We start from the raw sequence: 14,410 nt of genomic DNA on the forward strand, positions 1-14,410 counted from the left end.
ATTGCACGTAGTCATGGGGTTGTTTTAACAACCCAAAAATCTAAATGTTTATTGGTTGTGATCGTTGAGGTTATCATGAAATCGTCAAGTAGTTGGTAAAAAAGTGTGTAACACTGGTACTAATTAAGCTATGTGGGCGTCCTTTCAATTTGAAAGGGAGAAAATAGCTAGAAAAATGAGTGGAAACTTGAAGTCATTTGCGGGTGGCACAAACATAAAAGATGGACATATTTGGAAGGCTCAAGTCAGACTAAAAAAGAATTTTGTAAGATATGTATTGAGTAGGCATCAAACCTCGTGAATTCCTAGGGATTATTAAGCAAAAAGATCCCATGAATGCAATTTACAATGCTCAGTCTATCTTACGCATGCAAGAACTTGATGGAAGAATACCAATACAACATCTTTTCAAACGTCTTGACGATCGAACTTGGATATGTTACTTTTCATCGTATTGAGGAAGAAACTAATAAAAGATGATAAATTTGTTCTTGGCTCATCAAACTTCCATTGATCTTTCCAAACGTGTTTCCTCTTGATTCTACTTACAAAACAAACAGGTTTAACATGCCTCTTTATTTTGTCTATTGTTGGTGTTACTTCAATAGAGAAAACTTTTTTTTTTTCACATTGATATTCAATGCTAGTTTGCTTCCTTCAGTGTTAGTAACAGATTATGAAAAATTCGACACTAAGTCGACCTCTTGATCCGTCGAATTTTATGAAATTTGACAGCCTAAGGCCATCAAATTTGGGCTTTTTTCACATTGTGTATTGGCGAATTGTAAAAAATATTTTGATGATGGAGAGACGTTCGTGAAAGATTGGCATGCATTAACATGTTCATCCACAGAGAAAGAGTATAACAAGGTTCTTTTGGATTTGAAAAAGAATTTTTCACTTCATCCCAAGGTCCTTTGCTATATTTCACAAGCAATAGCATGGCTCATTACGTATAAAGAACACTTTGTTGCTGCATGGACTGATCAACACATGCATCTTGGCAATACTTCTAGTACTAGTCAAGTGGAGAGTGCACATGCCCAACTAAAGAGATATCTTCAAGTTTCAACATCAAACTTGATGACGGCGTGGGGATGTTTAATTTGATAAAATAATCTATCAACAACATACTGACATCAAGTCTTCATTTTCTGAAAGTTGTATAAAGATGCCATATGCTTACAATCAACACTTTTATAGTGAACTCTATGAGCTTGTGTCTAGTTCTCTGCCTTGGCAATGATCAATGAGCAAAAGGAATTTCCATCGATTCAAGTAAATGTCAACATGTTATTTGTCGGTCATTGGGGATACCACATGCTCGTGAATTGGTTGACTAATTGGTGAAGGTTGCCTAAATCAATGATTCATGAGCATTGGACTAGATTATCACTGTTGGTTGAAGCTTCAAATATAGGGATGATTCATGAAATTATGCTGGAGTTGGAAATGATAAAAGAAAGATATGAAAGGGTCAATGCATATAAAAAATCTGAAATAAAAATGAAGTTACATGAGATTGCAAATCCTCCAACAACCCAATTGAAAGAACCATTGGTTTTACTTAAACCATGTGGTAGGCCAAAGTGGTCAACAAAGAAACTAATGGAAGAAGACAAATCAACTCCTCGACGCAAGCCTTCTACATGCGAGTATGTGGAAAAACTCCCTTTGAAGAGAGCTAAAAAGGTAAATAAGGATTTGCATTGGATGAGTTCTTTACCTCCATCCATGTGTAATTTCATCAAAGATGCATCAGATTTTGTTGGTGATGGGCATTGTGGATTTCAAGCAGTGGCTAGATTGTTGGGTATGGAATTAAAGGGTTGGTGTACAGTGAGAAAAGATTTGAGTTGTGAACTTCAAATTCATGGTGCAGAATATGCCAAGTTATTTGGTGGTCCTAATAGGATTGATGAATTGACTCAAAGCCTAAAATGTGAAGAAGTTCCTGCTGGTCCCCAATTTTGGATGACTATGCCTGACATGCAGGGGTGAAGCTAGCAAGGAGACATTGGGGGCAATTGCCCCCACTCAACTTTTTTGGGCATTTTAGATACTCTTCAATTTATGCTTAAATTTAAAATACCCCTACATTTTGAACTACTGACATGCCCCGTTTGACCCTATTGCCCCCACTCCCTCATCTTCCTCCAATTTTTGCCCCCTCCCCTTCCAATTAACTATTAGTTTGCCCCCACTAAAAGAAAATCCTGGCTCCGCCCCTGCTGACATGGGGCATTTGATTGCCTCATTCTACAATATCGTGTTAGTACATATTTCAAAAGATCAATGCCTTACATTCCTTCCTTTGCGTTCACCACCTCCCGTTACCCATAAAATCATCATTATAGGCTGCCTCAATAAAAATGACTTCGTCCAGTTGCATATGGCTGGAAATTGTCCAATGCCTCCAATTGCTTGCAATTGGATTAACCATCATGCTTCAACGGCTGATGGTTGGCAAACACCATATATTTCAAGGAGCACATTCATGACTGAAGTGATTGAGTCAGGGAGTGCATTACGTGAGACAGTGCCTTTAGAGATGGTTGTTCTTTTATCTACACTATTATATGTAAGTTTTATTTCTTCTTTATTCCATTTTTGTTTACATCTAATACTTCATTCCCTGATTTAAATTGATGTTTAAATTGCAGACGAAGTCGATGCAACATTTTTTGACACCATCTGGGCACTTGTGAAGAGGTCATGGGGACTCTTTTTGGCCACTTTAGAGATGATTTCTTTTTTATTTGCATCAATATGTAAGTTTTTATTTCTTTAAAATCATGTGTTTTTTCATTAGTAATATGTGTGGAGGGAAATTCTCGGAGCATATAGACACGTAGCGCGAACGTTTCTCGGAAGCTTTGACTTGAAGCTCGGATAGAAGGCATGATGGGGTATGGTGGTTAGAACTTCTCGGATGCACGGACACTCAGCTCGATCGTGCATCACCGACCCATCAGGTAGCTCGGATGAAATGCTCCGAAGATATCAAAGATTAGTGTAGATCGGAAAGACGAATCTGACAGATGTGCCATTGATTGACAACTCTGACAACCCATACCATGTCAGATCAGTTCTGATTACACCAGGACTGTCAGAGCAGTTGCAACTACCCCTGCAACTAACGCACCAGAGAATAAGTAAACTACTCTAAGTCACCTCAGGGGATGGCACAAATAACGATCATAGAAGACTCCTATAAAGGGCAGGGGACTATTGATGAGGGGGAGGGGGGGGGGTTCTTTCTTCTTTTCTCTAAAAAAATAGATTAAGATTCACAAGACAAATTAACACAGTCTCTAACTTGATCATCGGAGTGGGCTAATTTGCAGGTCCAGCTGAATTACGAAAGGAAGGAAGAGCATCTCGAGGTAGAGCGAAAAACTGCATCTACAATATGCTCGCTGATGGGTTGTTGGTTTTCAATTGCAGACGAGATCAATACAATATTTTTGGACACCATATTATTTTGCATATTTAAATTGTATTTTTATTTTTTCAATTGTAATGATCCAGTATATATTAGCCATTGTATAAAATTCCTTTTTGTTTTGCACGAGTCTGTCTGCTTATTGTTGCTGTGTTTTTAGTCAAAAGACTACATGATTTTAGATGCATTTATAATGGATCCTGGATGACAATCTAAATCTCATGTAGAGTTATAGAACATCAAGTATGGGTAATGGAGATTTTGTACTTGATATTCAGATGGGTGGCTCTTTGTGAGACATTAGCACAAGAAAGACGCTCAGATTTTTTTCCTAAAGTATTGGTGTGTAATAAACAAAAGTTGGTGTGTGCCTTTGTTTTTTAATAAATGGCGTGCAAAATATTTTTTGGTGTGGCGCATGTAATTTCATTGAATGGTGTGGCAATAACAACTCTCTTAATTTAGTTTTAAATTTGGGAGTTCGGTAGCCACTAATTTTCAACACCTATGATCAAGTTTAGGAAGATTTCTTTTTTTTTTTGAATTTTTACCTTTTTCCTCCGAGTTTTTTCATGAAATCTAAAAGTTTATGTTGATCGATTGCTAATTTGAAAGTACATGTGGGTCTAACGAACCTTAGTAAGATTTTAAATCTTACTAAATTAGTCATGGTAGCATGATTCATAACGTAAGGTTTTTTCCCGTAACGAGCTCAATAAAATAAAGGATATTTTGTAATAAAATGGTCTCCCCAGTACATCACTCATTTTTTTTTTTTTTTTAATGAGAGATCTGAAGGACAAACTTAAATGTTACAAATTTATTACAAAAACTACCTTGGAGTTCTGACAACTCCAAAGTACCCATACTTTATGAAGTTTGTTTCTCAACAAATCTTACTTTGTCAGGTTTGTTATCAATCAAACTTTGGAGTGGCATAAAATTCGAATTGGTGTGGACCGATCCAAACGGCATCCATTTGTGGCATAAAAAAAATAATCTAATGCCACATACTTACAAAGGACAAAATTCTAAGAACTTTGAAAAAAAAAAACTAATTTTTATCATTAAATTTTGATTTTAAACTTGAAAGTAATGAAGGCATCCATTTTCAACACCTAGGAATAAGGTAAAAAAAGATTATTTATTTATTTATTTATTTATATTCTTTTGAATATGAGTTTTTCCATGATGTTGGATTGCCAATTTGATAATCATGTGGGCCCAACAGCCCTTGGTAGGATTTGAAATCTTACTAAGTTAGTCATTCTAGCTTGATTCATAAATTAAGGTTTGTTAAATAACAAACTTGATAAAGTAAGGGATTTTCTGTAATAAAATTGCAACTCTGTCGGGTAAATCTCTCCTTTTTTAATGCGAAAAAAAAAGGTAATTTAGTAAAATGCAATGTTAGGCACACCCTTTATTCTTTCTTTCTTTTTTTCAAAGAGTTATAGGTGAAATTTTGATTTTTTCCTAAAATAACCTCCAAAAATTAAATTATTATCTCAAAATTTGAATAAAACCACAATTTTACCATTAAATCATAAAAAAAAGAGACGTGTGTAGACACCCGAATTTGAGCGGGCCCTCGACGTAAGATGCCCCCAAAAATCGAAAATTGGAATGGGCCCTGAAACCCAAACCTACACAAAACCCATTGCATTTTCCATTAATAAACGTTCGAGGCCATTTACGTAGCCCATGGACCCGCACACCTCACCACTCTCATATATCCTTAAAATCAACCCAAACTATTTTCCTACACCCAATTCAACGTAAACCCAACCCAATCCATTATCTAAGCCCACAACCCTACCCAATCCATTATCTAAGCCCACAACCCTACCCAATCCATCACTAAAGCCCAAAGCCCAATCCACTACCCAAACCCGACCCAACCTATCAATCTCATCAAACCAATCACCAAGAGATGACACATGTCATCATCCCCTTCCACCTCCCTCATCTAATCAACTCAACCCATAACCCTACCCTAACCTAACCTATTCCCCATCCTCTCATCATCAACAACCCATAACTCAACCCATAACCCTACCCTAACCTAATCTATTCCCCATCCTCTCATCATCAACAACCCATAACTCAACCCATAACCCTACCCTAACCTAACCTATTCCCCATCCTCTCATCATCAACAACCCACAACTCAACCCATACCCTATACACCTTAACCTATCCCTCATTCTTTAACCACCCACATCACAACCCATACCTATCCATCACTTTCCCTTAAAACACTCCCATAAAATCACCTCAACCCATACCTCCCATACTCTTCTCTCTAATCATCTAACCACCATCACCAATCAACTAATCTCTCCATCCCTCCATTTGCCACATGTCATCATCCCTTCAATCCTCTCAAAATCAAACCAATCACCACTCATCTCTCCAAATCAAACACCATACTCCTTTAACCATCTCAACACTCCTTCTCCAAACAACTCCCTTACACCACCACTCCTCCCATCAACCATCACTCATCTCACCCCACCAAACACTCTACCCAAATGGATTTGGGTAAGATCCAAACCATTTGGGTTAAAACATAACCCATTTCCATCATTACAAAAATACCCTCATTTTCATCTCAAATTTCATACCCTTCTCCTCTCAAACCCATGCCATTAGCCACTACTCTCATCCTTCACCCCATTATACCCCTAAAATACATCCCAACTTCTATAAAAACCCCTCCATTCTCTTCCTACACTAACTAATGAAAATTTAAGAAAAAATCCTCCAAAAACTACAACCCTCTACTCTACTCTACTCTACTCTCAATACCTCACTCTCAACTCAACTCAATCTTCTACAACTTCAAGCAAGTCCAAGTCAACTCAAAAGAAGAAGATCAAGAAAAGCTTTGAAGATCAAGATTGGGACAAGGTGGGTTTGAAAAAGGATCATCCCCTTCTAACCCCCCACTTCCACTCTCCCCTCTCTCTACACCTTGCACACACCACAATGATTTGAGTCCTTCAAGGGCCCCTTTTTCAATAAGGGTGCCCTCAATGGACTAAATCAATATCAAAGCCCCTCACACTTGAGGGTACACATCAAATTATTTTTCATTTATTTTCTTTTATTTTAAAAATGACCGAATCCGAGGTTACCACATTATGTGGGTGGAGTAGGGTGCCTAACACCTTCCCTACTCCATAAATGGACCCCCTTACCTTGAATCAAGGTTGGACCAAATATGCTCTATCCATATGTGAGTCATCAAATGTCTAAATGACATGTTTTTCAAAAAATACAAATTCGGGTGACCATTCACACCCAATTCCGCATTTGAATGGTGGCGACTCCAAAACACCCCAAAGTGGAGGGATGTTTCAAAACATTGAAAATCCCGTGTCCACAGCTTGGCGACTCCACTGGGGATAGGACTAGTGGGTCCGACCCTCTTCTTCAATTCGGTTAATTTAAAAAAAAAAAAAAAATGTTGGCCTTCCTTTTGTTGTGTTTTCTTTTTGCTTATCTACTAACATTTGTTTTGTTTGTTTTATTTTATTTATTTCACAAGTTTCACATGGGAAGGGTTGTAATATTTATTTACATATGCTTTTGTTTTATTTTTATTTTTGGACAAGGTATGTAAGGATGGATACGATTCAAAAAAATGCACGCACATGCACATGCGATTCATACCCCTATGCATGAGCCACCCCCCTCCCATTTAATTTTTTAACCACGGATGCCGGTACTCTCAAGCCCCCGAGATCGCTATTTTGGGTGGCTGGGAGGAGAACATCCACCCCATTCACCAACCCAAGATGTGTGCACTTCGGTGTCCATCAAGGTTTGAAGAATGGGTAGCCGAAAAACCACCCACAAACCGCATGCATCGAAGCGTAACTAATAGACAAAGGACACTAAGGTTTCCAAATTTAATTCCGTATCCATCCCACTTGTGTGTGTTGTAATTTTATTTTATTATTTTTCTTGTAGCCCACGATGGCAAGTTGTATAGATTTTAGGATTTTTATGTTTTGCTCTCATTTATATGTCCCCCTAGGTAAAAGGGGGAAATCTATTTTTTTTTATGTCATCAATTGCATCATCCAAAAAAAAAAAAAAAAAAGTGACATTTTTTGTGGCCCAAGCCAAAAAACAGAGGCTATGTGCCTCAAAACCCAGAAATGTTGGGCCAAAATGGGATGAGGATCAAAAACAGTGCAAGGTTGGAAGGCCAGAAAAGGTTCTGGTCCGTGCTTGAAGCACGGACTCAAGAAATCTTGTCAAGTCCGTGCTTAGAAAACGGACTGGGCAAATTTTCTTAGGTCCGTGCATGAAGCACGGACCAGTAAAAAAAAAAATTTTGATGTTCTGGTCCGTACTTGAAGCACGGACCAGCCAAAAGGTGTTAGGTCCGTGCATGAAAAACGGACCCAAAAAAAAAAAAAAAAATTTTGATGTTCTGGTCCGTACTTGAAGCACGGACCAGCCAAAAAGTGTTAGGTCCGTACTTGAAAAACGGACCCTAAAAAAAAAAAAAAAAAAAAAATTTTTTTTTTTGCTCATTTTGTTCCTAACGTCAGTCTTAACAACTTTTCTTCTTGAAGTTTTTTTTATTTTGAGTTTTAAAGCTTGAAAATGATCAAATGATTCACTATACTAGAAAACTCAGGGCCTACCACTTGTAATCGATCCCGCTCCAAACGAATTTTGCCCAACGCGGCTAACTATTGATCTCGGTCATAATCAAACTTGTCCTTCATCGAGTATACACTTCAAAATGGGTCCATGACCCAGATCCATTCCGAACTGGGTCCACGACCCAGATCCGTTTCCAACTGGGTCCACGACCTAGATCCAACCGAACTGGGTCCACGGCCCAGATCCGTTTCCAACTGGGTCCCCGACCCGGATCCATGTCCGACTGGGTCCCCAACCCAGATCCACTCCAACTGGGTCCATAACCCAGATCCATTTCAGTTGGGCACGACCCAGATCCACTTCAACTGGGTCCACGACCCAGATCCATGTCAACTGGGCACGACCCAGATCCAATCAAACTGGGTCCACGACCCAGATCCATTTCAGCTGGGCATGACCCAGATCCACTTCTACTGGGTCCACGACCCAGATCCAATCCAACTGGGTTCACGACCCAGATCCACTTCAACTGGGTCTACGACCCAGATCCATATCAAACTGGGTCCACGACCCGGATCCAATCAACTGGGTTCCCGACCCAGATCCATGTCCAACTGGGTCCACGACCCAGATCCATTTCAACTGGGTCCACGACCCAGATCCATGTCCAACTGGGTCCACGACCCAGATCCATTTCAAACTGGGTCCACGACCCAGACCCATTTCAAACTGGTTCCCGACCCAGATCCATGTCAACTGGGTCCATGACTCAGATCCATTTCAAACTAGGTCCACGACCCAGACCCATTTCAAACTGGGTCTACGACCCAGATCCGTTTCCAACTGGGTCTACGACCCAGATCCAATCAACTGGGTTCCCGACCCAGATCCATGTCCAACTGGGTCCACGACCCAGATCCATTTCAACTGGGTCCACGACCCAGATCTATGTCAAACTGGGTTTACGACCCAGATCCATTTCAACCGGGTCTCTGATCCAGACCCATCTCAATTGGGTCCACAACCCAGACCAACCTCAATTGGGTCCATGACCCATATCCATTTCGAATCGGGTCCACGACCCATATCGAATCAAGTCCACGATCCATCTATGATCTAACAAAGATAACAACCGATCAATCAATTCAAATACATGCAACTTTCTCAAAAAAAAAAAAAAAAAAAAAAAAAAAGATTTCGGAAAGTACCAATTGCAGTCCTTGATCAAAGTCGGTGCCTAGAAAGATCTTACCCTGTTGATACGAGGGGGATAGACTACGTCTATTCAGGGAACAAGGTGATTTAAGAGTGCCATTGTGCGTCGCCTCTTCCTTGGAGATCGGCCTGGCCGACGATGATTTCATAGAACTGAATTGGAGGCTATCACAAACATGGGTTTTTCCAACTCGATTTATTTCAGAAACTACCATTTTAAAATATTTTACCGACTCCGTGTCGATGCCAGCTCCGTGCTGATGAAATTTCTCTTTCAAAATGATTTACCGACTCCGTGTCGATGCCAGCTCCGTGCTGAGGTAATTTCTTTTAAAATGTTTTACCGACTCCGTGTCGATGCCAGCTCCGTGCTGATGTAATTTCCTTTAAAAATGTTTTACCGACTCCGTGTCGATGCCAGCTCCGTGCTGATGTAATTTCCTTTAAAAATGTTTTACCGACTCCGTGTCGATGCCAGCTCCGTGCTGATGTAATTTCCTTTAAAAATGTTTTACCGACTCCGTGTCGATGCCAGCTCCGTGCTGATGTAATTTCTTTTTCAAAATGTTTTACCGACTCCGTGTCGATGCCAGCTCCGTGCTGATGTAATTTCTTTTTCAAAATGTTTTACCGACTCCGTGTCGATGCCAGCTCCGTGCTGAGGTAATTTCTTTTAAAATGTTTTACCGACTCCGTGTCGATGCCAGCTCCGTACTGATGTAATTTCTCTTTAAACTATTTTACCGACTCCGTGTCGATGCCAACTCCGTGCTGAAGTAATTTCTTTTTCAAAATGTTCTTCCGACTCCGGGTCGATGCCAGCTCCGTGCTGATGTAATTTCTTTTCAAACTGTTCCACCGACTCCGTGTTGATGCCAGCTCCGTGCTGATGTAATTTCTCTTCAAAATGTTCTTCCGACTCCGTGTCGATGCCAGCTCCGTGCTGATGTAATTTCTTTTCAACTGTTTTACCGACTCCGTGTCGATGCCAGCTCCGTGCTGATGACATTTCTTTCAAAATGCTTTACCGACTCCGTGTCGATGCCAGCTTCGTGCTGATGTAATTCTTTTTTCTCAAACAATCTAGCGCCACGCTGACGAACCACCAATCGAATCACCCAACAAATCACTTTCACATCTCATCCGCCCCCTCAGAGAAGGGGAGACACTACACAATTGGGAAGAATTCCCTCTAACCCTTGAGGCTACCATAGCCTCAAAAAAAAAACGCCGTTAGGCAACATCAGTTTGCCCGAGGATCATAACGAGCCCTCGTCCTCGGGTAAAGACTGTTTTAAGGGCTCCCTATCTTTACTAATGCATGATTGTTCTTCTTATTTCAGATGTCCGGAAAATAGCACTCAAAAATCAAAAAAATCAAAAAGTCTTCAAAAACCAAAAAAATCAAAAAGTCTACAAAAAACAAAAAAATCAAAAAGTTTTCAAAATCTCGAAAAAACAGATATATTCCAAAAACCAAAAAAAGAGTTTTCTCAAAATTTAAGGGATTTGTCTCAATCGAATGGACCTTTGGACAGAACAGAATATGAAAAGGACGAGTATGACTTCGATCTTGAACTCGACTTCGATCTCATGGGAATTGAAGAAGAGCCTGAGGACGAACTGGAATACCCTCCTAAAGAAATCAAGGACCTGTTAGAACGACATGAAAAAAGTGTTCAGCCAAACATTGAGGATACAGACTCAGTTAACTTTGGCACTGAAGATGACCCACGTGTTGTGAAAATCGGAGCCTTATTAACCCCTCAGCAAAAAGAAGAAATGATTGAGCTATTGCGTAATTATCAAGACATCTTCGCCTGGTCCTACAAAGATATGCCTGGGTTAGACACAGATCTCGTTGTTCACAAACTGCCAATCGCTCCTGGGAGCAAGCCGATCAAGCAAAAATTGAGAAGACTCAAGCCAGAATGGACACTCAAAGTCAAGGACGAAGTGATGAAACAGTTTCAAGCAGGATTTCTCGCAGTCTCCACGTACCCCGAATGGCTAGCCAATGTCGTTCCGGTACCAAAGAAGGATGGGAAAGTAAGAATGTGTGTCGACTATCGGGATCTGAACAGAGCCAGCCCTAAGGATGATTTTCCACTACCTCACATCGACACTCTAGTCGATAGTACAGCAGGGCATGGTATGTTCTCATTCATGGACGGGTTCTCCGGGTACAATCAGATAAAAATGGCAGAGGAAGACCAAGAAAAGACAGCATTCATTACACCCTGGGGCACTTTTCATTACAAAGTCATGCCGTTTGGGCTTAAAAACGCAGGGGCAACCTATCAACGTGCAATGACGGCTTTATTCCACGACATGATCCATAAAGAAATGGAAGTCTACGTAGATGATATGATCGCTAAATCGGGCATAAAAGAAGACCATCTTGTAAATCTGAAAAAGCTGTTCGACAGGCTAAGGAAATACAGCTTAAGGCTCAATCCAGCAAAGTGTGTCTTCGGGGTAACATCAGGCAAACTATTGGGCTTCATTGTTAGTAGAAGAGGCATTGAGATAGATCCAGCAAAGACCAAGTACATTCTTGAAATGAAAGCACCGGTATCAAAAAAGGATGTCCGAGCATTTCTGGGTAGAATACAATATATCAGCAGATTCATCGCACAACTCACGCCTATCTGTGAACCAGTATTTAAGCTGCTCAGAAAAGATATGCCAAAAGCATGGAACCAGGATTGCCAAGAAGCCTTCGACAAGATAAAAAAATATCTGCTCAATCCACCAGTTTTGGTTCCTCCTACGCCAGGACGACCCTTACTGATGTACATCTCGGTGCAAGAAACGTCTATGGGCTGTGTACTGGGGCAACACGATGAGTCAGGTAGAAAAGAGCAAGTCATTTACTATCTCAGCAAGAAATTTACTGATTATGAGGCGAAGTATTCGGCACTTGAAAAGACTTGCTGCGCATTGGTATGGGCATCTCAACGACTACGACACTACCTCCTCAGCTACTCGACTATGCTCATTGCTCGAATGGACCCGCTCAAGTATCTCTTCGAGAAGCCAGCGTTAACGAGTCGTACTGCAAAATGGCAATTACTGTTATCTGAGTTTGACATCACCTATATCACTCAAAAGGCCATCAAAGGGCAAGCCATCGCCGACCATTTAGCCGAGCACCCATTGACTGATTATGAACCATTGAAGACAAACTTTCCTGACGAAGCCATATTGCTCACTGAGATTGAAGACGATGATGAAGAACCGGGCTGGAAAATGTACTTTGACGGGGTAGCAAACCAGATGGGTCCCACGTGCCAATTGCAATCAGACTAAAGTTCCAATGTTCTAACAACGAGGCTGAATACGAAGCGTGCATAGCAGGGTTAAAGGCAGCACTGGATCTCGAGGTAGATGAGATCGATGTTTTCGGAGATTCAAGCTTAGTGGTCTATCAGACGACTGGAGAATGGAAGACCCGAGAGCAAAGATTGATCCCTTACCATGAGTATCTAGAGGAACTAAGCTCACGCTTCGATAGAATCTCATTCACTTATATGCCGAGAGCCAAGAATCAATTTGCTGATGCACTAGCAACGCTCGCTTCCATGATCAGTATCTCAGAGGACTTAGTCATTGACCCTATTGAGATTGGACTTCAAGACGAGCCAGCTTACTGCCTACCTGTCGAAGTTGAAGAATCTGAAGAAAAGCCTTGGTACTCAGACATCAAAGCCTATCTCGAAGACCGAACTCTCCCATCAGACGCAACGTCAAATGATCGAAGGACTATCCAGAAGCTAGCAGGCCAATTCTTCATGAGCAATGGCATTATGTACAAGAAATCACATCATGAAGTATTACTCCGATGTGTGGCAGAAATAGAAGCAAAACGACTGATCGAAACAATGCATGGTGGAGTCTGCGGACCTCACATGAATGGTCACATGCTTGCTAAAAAGATCATGAGAATGGGATATTACTGGACAACAATGGAAAGTGATTGTTATCAACACGTCCGTAAATGCCATCTTTGCCAGATCTATGCCAATAAGATCAACGCGCCACCATCAGAATTGCACAACATGACTACTCCCTGGCCCTTCTCACTCTGGGGCATGGACGTTATTGGACAGATTTTGCCAAAAGCTTCAAATGGGCACCGCTTCATCCTAGTCGCTATCGATTACTTTACGAAATGGGTAGAAGCAGCTTCTTATGCCAATGTCACAAAGAGCAGTGTTATGAAGTTTTTCAAGAACAATATTATCTGCAGATACGGACTTCCTAGTGGGTTGGTAACCGACAACGCCAAGAACTTCAAAAACAAGGACATGATCAAGATGTGCGAGGACTTTCAGATCACTCATCACAACTCTGTCCCTTACAGGCCCAAAATGAATGGAGCAGTTGAGGCTGCCAACAAAAACATCAAAAGAATCATCGAGAAAATGGCAGTCACCTACAAAGATTGGCACGACATGTTGCCTTTCGCCCTTCACGCTTATCGGACTTCATTTCGAACCTCAACTGGGGCAACTCCGTACTCATTGGTGTATGGAATGGAAGCAGTCTTACCCGTCGAGGTTGAGATTCCCTCCCTCCGGATCTTAAAAGAAGCAGAGTTGGATGAAACAGAATGGGTTCAAGCTCGATTTGATCAATTAAATCTAATTGAAGAGAAGCGTCTCGCAGCTATCTGTCATGGTCAAATTTACCAACGGCGAATTGCACGGGCTTACAACAAGAAAGTCAAACCTCGGAATTTCTCACCAGGAGACCTTGTCTTGAAAAAGATCTTACCAATACAAGAAGATGCTAGGGGAAAATTCAGACCAAATTATGAGGGACCATTCATTGTGCAGAAGGTGATGACGGGAGGAGCTTTGATCCTTACAGAAATGGACGGTCAAGTCTTCCTCAGCCAATCAATGCTGACACCGTTAAAAAGTACTACGCTTGAGATCTGACCCTGAGATGACGAAAGGCCATCTTTGCTATCCCAAACAAACTATCTAACCCTAGTCAAACCCCTTTGAGCCATCACATTCATTTCTTAACCCAAGACCGGGGCAAGTCAACGTTACAAAAAAAAAAAAAAAAAAAAGAGGCAAAAGAAAAAAAAAAAAAAAAAAAAAATCCAAAATG

The sequence above is a fragment of the Akebia trifoliata genome, chromosome 8 (assembly GCF_017979445.1).
Source record: "Akebia trifoliata isolate Shusen 1 chromosome 8, ASM1797944v1, whole genome shotgun sequence".
Taxonomy (NCBI): Eukaryota; Viridiplantae; Streptophyta; class Magnoliopsida; order Ranunculales; family Lardizabalaceae; genus Akebia; species Akebia trifoliata.